Genomic DNA, 7,682 nt, shown 5'->3' with positions numbered 1-7,682 from the left:
TTGTGAATATCAAGACGTCTTTCCAGAAGAGCTTCCAGGAATGCCTCCGCACCGGCCAGTTGAATTCGTTATTGATCTTGAGCCTGGCACGGAACCTGTGTGCAAACGTCCTTACAAGCTCGGACCTGAAGAGTTGAAGGAGCTGAAGAAGCAACTCGATATTCAAGAGAAAATGGGTCTCATCCGGCCTAGTTCTTCTCCGTGGGGTTGTGGTGTTCTTTTTGTGAAGAAGAAGGATGGAACGGACCGACTTTGTGTTGATTACCGTCCAGTGAACAAGAAGACCATCAAGAACAAATATCCACTTCCCAACATCAATGAGCTGTTCGAACAACTCAAAGGTGCTCAAGTATTCTCCAAGCTTGATCTCCGTATGGGTTATCATCAGATTCGTATCCGTGAGCAAGATATTCCCAAGACGGCTTTCAGGACAAGCTTTGGTTCATATGAATACACTGTCATGTCTTTTGGTATCGTCAACGCTCCTCCGACTTTCTCTCGCATGATGAACTTCATCTTCAACGCCTACACCAATGACTTCGTTTTGGTCTATCTTGACGACATTCTGGTTTTCTCCAAGAACAAGGAAGATCATGCCAAGCACTTGCGTTTGGTTCTTGATAAGCTAAGGGAACATCAGTTCTATGCCAAGTTCTCCAAGTGTGAATTTTGGCTTGATGAGGTTCTTTATCTTGGTTATATCATCTCTGCCAAGGGCATTGCCGTGAATCCTGAGAAGGTGTCTGCAATTGTGAATTGGGAACCTCCTCAGAACGTGAAGCAACTCCGCAGCTTCCTCGGTCTCGCAAGCTATTGCCGAAGATTCTTTGAAAACTTTTCTAAGATCGCGAAGCCTCTCTCTAATCTTCTCCAGAAGCACGTCAAGTACGTTTGGTCTCCGGAGTGTGACATTGCTTTCAACACTTTGAAAGAGAAATTGATCACTGCTCCAGTTCTGACTCCGCCTGATGAATCCAAGCCGTACGAGGTCTTTTGTGATGCCTCTCTCCAAGGTCTTGGCGCAGTATTGATGCAAGAGAAGAAAGTTGTTGCATATACATCTCGCCAGTTGAAGCCTAATAAGAAGAACTACCCCACTCATGATCTCGAGTTGGCGGCAGTTGTGCATGCTCTTTTGACTTGGAGACATCTTCTATTGGGAAGAAAAGTGGACATTTTCACTGATCACAAGAGTCTCAAGTACATCTTCACTCAGCCTAATCTCAACCTCAGGCAAACTCGATGGGTCGAAATGATTCAAGAGTATAATCCGAGTATCAAGTATACTCCAGGCAAGGCTAATGTGATTGCTGACGCATTGAGCAGGAAAGCTTACTGCAACACTCTGATTCTCAAGCCTTATCAACCCGAGCTTTGTGAAGCTTTCCGCAAACTTAATTTGCAAGTTGTTCCACAAGGTTTCCTCGCCAACCTTCAAGTCTCTCCTACCTTGGAAGACCAGATTCGCCAAACCTAGCTTCTTGATGCTATGGTGAAAAAGGTGAAGATTGGGATTGCCAAGAGCCAGTACAAGTGCTACCGCCTTGATGACAAGGACACTCTCTTCTTCGAGGATCGTATTGTTGTACCAAAAGGTGACCTTCGTAAAGTGATCATGAACGAGGCTCACAATTCTCTCCTCTCCATCCACCCTGGGAGCACGAAGATGTATCAGGACCTCAAGCAGGCTTATTGGTGGACTCGAATGAAGCGCGAGATTGCTCAATTCATGAATGAATGTGATGTCTGCAGAAGAGTGAAGGCAGAACACCAAAGGCCAGCAGGTCTCCTCCAACCTCTTGCCATTCCAGAATGGAAGTTTGACCACATTGAAATGGACTTCGTGACTGGGTTTCCAAAGTCCAAGCGTGGCAATGATGCTATATTCGTTGTCATCGATAAACTCACCAAAGTGGCTCATTTTCTGCCTATCAAAGAGTCGATCACTGCAGCTCAATTGGCGGAACTCTATACCTCTCGTATTGTCTCCCTGCACGGTATTCCACTAGTGATCTCTTCAGACCGTGGCAGCATCTTTACATCCAAGTTTTGGGATTCTTTTCAGAAGGCAATGGGCACTAACATCCGCTTCAGCACAGCTTTCCATCCTCAAACTAGCGGTCAAGTCGAGCGTGTCAACCAGATTCTTGAAGAAATGCTCAGGGCTTGTGTGATCTCCTTCGGCATCAAGTGGGAGGATTGTCTTCCTTATACTGAATTCTCCTACAACAACAGTTTTCAAGCAAGTTCGGGCAAGGCCCCATTTGAAATTCTGTATGGCAGGAAGTGTCGTACCCCTCTCAACTGGTCTGAAACCGGTGAACGTCAGCTTTTGGGTAATGACTTAATCACAGAGGCAGAAGAAATGTGCAAAGTCATTCGTGATAACCTCAAAGCAGCCCAATCCCGCTAGAAGAGCTACTATGATAGTAAGCAGCACGATTTGGCTTTCGAGATCGGAGATCATGTTTACCTCCGTGTCTCTCCTATGAAAGGTACTCGTCACTTCGGTATCAAAGGGAAGCTTGCCCCCAGATACGTGGGACCTTTCAAGATTGTCAGCAAGAGAGGCAACCTCGCCTATCAACTCGAGCTTCCTTCAAACTTTGCAAATGTTCATGACGTGTTCCATGTCTCTCAGCTTCGAAAGTGCTTCAAGACTCCTGACCGCACTGTCAACTTCGAGGACATTGAGCTCCAAGAAGATCTCTCTTATCGTGAGCACCCAGTTGCTATTCTTGAAGAGACTGAACGCAAGAATCACAATAAGTCAATCAAATTTCTCAAAGTCAAGTGGTCACACCATTCCTGCCATGAAGCTACCTGGGAACGCGAGGATCACCTCCGTTCTGTGTACCCGGCGTTCTTTCAGTCCTAGATCTCGGGACGAGATCCTTTCGTAGTGGTGGAGTGTTGTAACACCCCGGATGTTATTTTCCCAATTTGTACTCCAACTCTTGCCGTTTTCGGCGTTAAATTAATTTATTATCTCGAGTTCGGGTCTTTGTCTCCGTGTGTTGTTATTGTTGTCATGCATCTCATATCATGTCATCATGTGCATTGCATTTGCATACGTGTTCGTCTCAGGCATTCGAGCATTTTCGCCGTTGTCCGTTTTGCATTCCGGCGTTTCGTTCTCCTCCGGTGGTCATTTCTACCTTTCTTTCATGTGTGGGGATTAAACATTTCCGGATTGGACCGAGACTTGCGAAGCGGCCTTGGTTTACTACCGGTAGACCGCCTGTCAAGTTTCGTACCATTTGGACTTCGTTTGATACTCCAACGGTTAACCGAGGGACTGAAAAGGCCTTGTGTGTGTTGCAGCCCAACACCCCTCCAATTTGGCCCAAAACACACCTAAACCTGCTCCATCATCTAGAGCGTTCGATCACGATCGCGTGGCCGAAAACCGCACCTCATTTGGACTCTCCTAGCTCCCTCTATGCCTATTTAAAGACCCCTTCCCCGAAATCCGGATCTCCCTCTCCGAAACCCTAAAACTTCTCCTCTCGCGCCGCCGAACGCGTCCACGCCGCGCCGGACGTGTCCATCTCGCCGGCCACCTCACTCCCACCAATAGGAGCCCGCCACCTCAGCTCCACCGCTCCGTTCGACCACTACCCTTGCTGTCATGTTTGGGTGCTGTAGCATGTTAATCTCATTGCATTTAGATGGCTACTTGCTGTAAATCGCAGACCGGTGCCATTTTTGAATCGCTTGCCATTTCCAAACCATAACTCCGATTCTGGCGTTCTTTATATCGTTTTCAAGCGATTTCATCTCACCTTTCCAGTGGCACACTTGGTTTTCCAAATTGAGGCCAGGTTCTTGCATTTCCTGTCATATCTTGCATTATGCATTCCGCATCGCATCCCGCATAGCATATCATTTTTTTGCATCATCTTGTTTGGTCCTTGCACGTGGTTGATTGCGTCCTTGTTGCTTGTTTTTCTTGTTGGGTAGAGCCGGGAGACGAGTTCGCTAACAAGGAGCCCGTTGAGTTTGCTTTCGAGGATCCAGTCAACTCTGACAACTGTGCAGGCAAGATGATCATACCCTCGAGATCACTACTATCTTTGCTATGCTAGTTTGCTCGCTCTTTTGCTATGCCATTGCTACGATGCCTACCACTTGTCTTCAAGCCTCCCAAATTACCATGTCAAACCTCTAACCCACCATGTCCTAGGAAACCGTTGATTGGCTATGTTACCGCTTTGCTCAGCCCCTCTTATAGCGTTGCTAGTTGCAGGTGAAGATTGGAGGCCGTTCCTTGTTGGAACATTTATTTACTTGTTGGGATATCATTATATTGCCATGTTATCTTAATGCGTCTATATACTTGGTAAAGGGTGGAAGGCTCGGCCTCTCGCCTAGTGTTTTGTTCCACTCTTGCCGCCCTAGTTTTCCATCATATCGGTGTTATGTTCCCGGATTTTGCGTTCCTTACACGGTTGGGTTATAATGGGAACCCCTTGATAGTTCGCCTTGATTAAAGCTTTTCCAGCAATGCCCAACATTGGTTTTACCATTCACCACCTAGCCTTTTCTTTCCCTTGGGTTCTGCAGACTCAAGGGTCATCTTATTTTAACCCCCCCCCCCCCCGGGGCCAGTGCTCCTCTGAGTGTTGGTCCAACCGAGCGATGTCCAGGGCTACCAGGGGCAACTCTGGGCTGGCCTACCCGACGTCTGGCTCATCTGAGTGTGCCCTGAGAACGAGATATGTGCAGCTCCTATCGGGATTTGTCGGCACATTCGGGCGGTGTTGCTGGTCTTGTTTTAACCTGTTGAAGTGTCTTGAATTACCGAGATACCGAGTCTGATCGGAACGTCTTGGGAGGAGGTCTATTCCTTCGTTGACCGTGAGAGCTTGTCATGGGCTAAGTTGGGACTCCCCTGCAGGGATTGAACTTTCGAAAGCCGTGCCTGCGGTTATGGACAGATGGGAATTTGTTAATGTCTGGTTGTAGATAACTTGAACCTTAATTATTTAAAATGAATCAACTGAGTGTGTTACCGTGATGGCCTCTTCTCGGCGGAGTCCGGGAAGTGGACACGGTGTTGGAGTAATGTTTGCGCAGGTGGTTCTCTAGTTTCTCGCTCGCGCTTTGCCTCCTCTTCTCGCTCTCTTTTGCGTATAAGCTAGCCACCATACTTGCTAGTCGCTTGCTGCAGCTCCACTCATATTTTACCTTGCCTTACCTATAAGCTTAAATAGTCTGGATCGCGAGGGTGCGAGATTGCTGAGTCCCTGTGGCTCACAGATTACTATTACACCAGATGCGGGGCCTGATGATTCCGCTCCAGGAGACGCGTTTGAGCTCAAGTGGGAGTTCGACGAAGACTCTCAACGTTACTATGTTTCCTTTCCTGATGATCAGTAGTGGTGCCCAGTTGGGGGTGAACGGGACCGTTGTCGCATGTTGGGTTATCTTTTATTTTGGCGCCGTAGTCGGGCCATGAGTGTTTGGATGATGTAATGTTATTTATGTACTTGATTGGCGTGGCGAGTGTAAGCCAACTATGTTACCTCCCCTTTATGATTTATATTACATGGGATGTTGTGAAGATTGCCTAACTTGCGACATATGCCTTCAATGCGATTATGCCTCTAAGTCGTGCCTCGACACGTGGAAGATATAGTCGCATCGAGGGTGTTACAGGGGACCCCTGGCGGCTAGGGTTTTGGATCCCGCCCGAGTCGCCCGAGCGGGGGCGACGCGGGGGCCTCGGGAGGTCTGGAGATCGGCCCCTCCTTCACCGGGCCGATTGCATCAGTGTCATTTTCTTCTATTAATTCACCCGCAAAAAAAAGGAACCTGTGTTAATTGGTCGAAGACCAGAGCCCTGCCTCGATCGATGTATACGGGTAAACAGCTCCTGGCTCATGTCAACTTGCACGACCAGGCAATTCCGGCGATGATTCTGTCACCCATGAGTTGAATTTAGGCGTGCGGACACCGTAGCGGCTGGGAAAACAGTCCTGTGGTTGCTCTTTTTTTTGAAAGTCGGTCATGAAGATCTCGATTCATTAAAAAGAAATAAAAGAGTTTCCTGATTAATCAGCAGAAAACCGGACAAAAGGTGTCACAACAAATCCGCAACAACAGGACACCCAGTTGACATGACTACCCACACAAATACTCACAGCGTCAAGGAGAAAGTCCCGTCAACGTTGACAATCAGTGTCATCGTCATCACTCCTCTACAAGCCCGTGACTCCGACTCCACCATCGACGACAACCAACGTAGCCCTCGCAGCAGACAGATGATGAGACCCATTCCGATTTATGCAAAACTGTCAACAACATGAGTCGGCAACCAGTCAGCTCTGACTCTGTCGATGAACATTGCAAGAGAAAAGCACGGAGCCTGTGTCGAGCAAGCACCGACATGAACCAAGCATCATGTGTCATTGTCGGTGCGAAGGCTCCTCCTCAACAGCTGAGACTTCATAAAGACATGGTGAGACACAACGGCCGTTGAACACGCCCGATGAAACGGACTATCAAAGATGCTCGAAGCCGACATCATCGCCAAGCAGGATACCACACCACATCAATCCATGGACGCCGCCCTAGCATCCCCACAGCAAGCAATGACAAGACCAGCAAACGAAATCCACTCTAAAACGATATCTCTGGGAAGGACAGTGACACAGGAGCGCCACCATTGTCCATTCTAGGAACCTAAAACTAGGTTTTTCCACAGAGTGTGAGGAAGAAGGGCATGCGATGATGCCTCCAAGAAGGTGTGTGGTTCCCTCAGGTGTCACGTCATCATATCTGGCAAGTCAGAGCAAGGCTTTCGCCCGAGCAGCCAGATGGTCCTCTTCTCATGCCAGTTGGCAGGATCACCGCCACCTGAACCTCAACTCGCCAACCATCGGGACAAAACACCTCTGCCAGCTACCAGGGGCATTTTAGTCCAAAATAAAGGCAAATGCCTTTGACCGTATGGCACGATGATGGAAGGGCATTCGGGCGACCTAAAATTCTTTTTAAGGGCCAAAACTGAGTAGAGTCGGAAAGTAGAGGCAAAACCCTTGGGTAGGAACCAACTAAGGGCAAGAATGCAATTGTCCCTTACTTATCTCTACAACCGAAACATAGATTCAAAGGTAAGAGCAAGTTATGTTACAACCCATTATGTTACTTCCACACGCATAGAAAAAAGCTAACAATTTGACTGTTGATGAAGCAAGGTTTAGTAGCTTGGTATGAAACACAATCTTTAAGTTATTTTTGCCAAAAAGCATGACTTATCATGTGGAACATTTTCTTTTTCTGTAGGCACTTGGAGGACAAAGTTTATAGAAAATGATGGAGATATAATAAAATAAGGGGCAATTGAAGAACAAATTCTTTGTAGAAAGACAATACTACGAGAAATTACTGGAATGAGGCTTGACAACCATGGATATCAGGTAATGCTTCGGAGTTCTTCTAAGATATTATGTCATGCTTCATAAGAAAAAGGGTGTTGCATGATCTACAAAGACATCTGACGTATTTCTGACTTCTGGCATATTCTTCAAACAACTAACTTTTATGGGTCAACTCTTAGGCCTTACTGTTCACAGCAATAACTATAGTTGATCGGCTACAATAAAATGCTCAAAGCGATACATGGTGTGAATTAATGGACCTTATAAATATGATACTCCATTTGATCCATATTACTT

This window comes from Triticum urartu, chromosome 6A (assembly GCF_056163025.1).
Source record: "Triticum urartu cultivar PI428250 chromosome 6A, HENAU_Tu73, whole genome shotgun sequence".
NCBI classification, from domain to species: Eukaryota; Viridiplantae; Streptophyta; class Magnoliopsida; order Poales; family Poaceae; genus Triticum; species Triticum urartu.
This window is presented reverse-complemented; position numbering follows the sequence as displayed.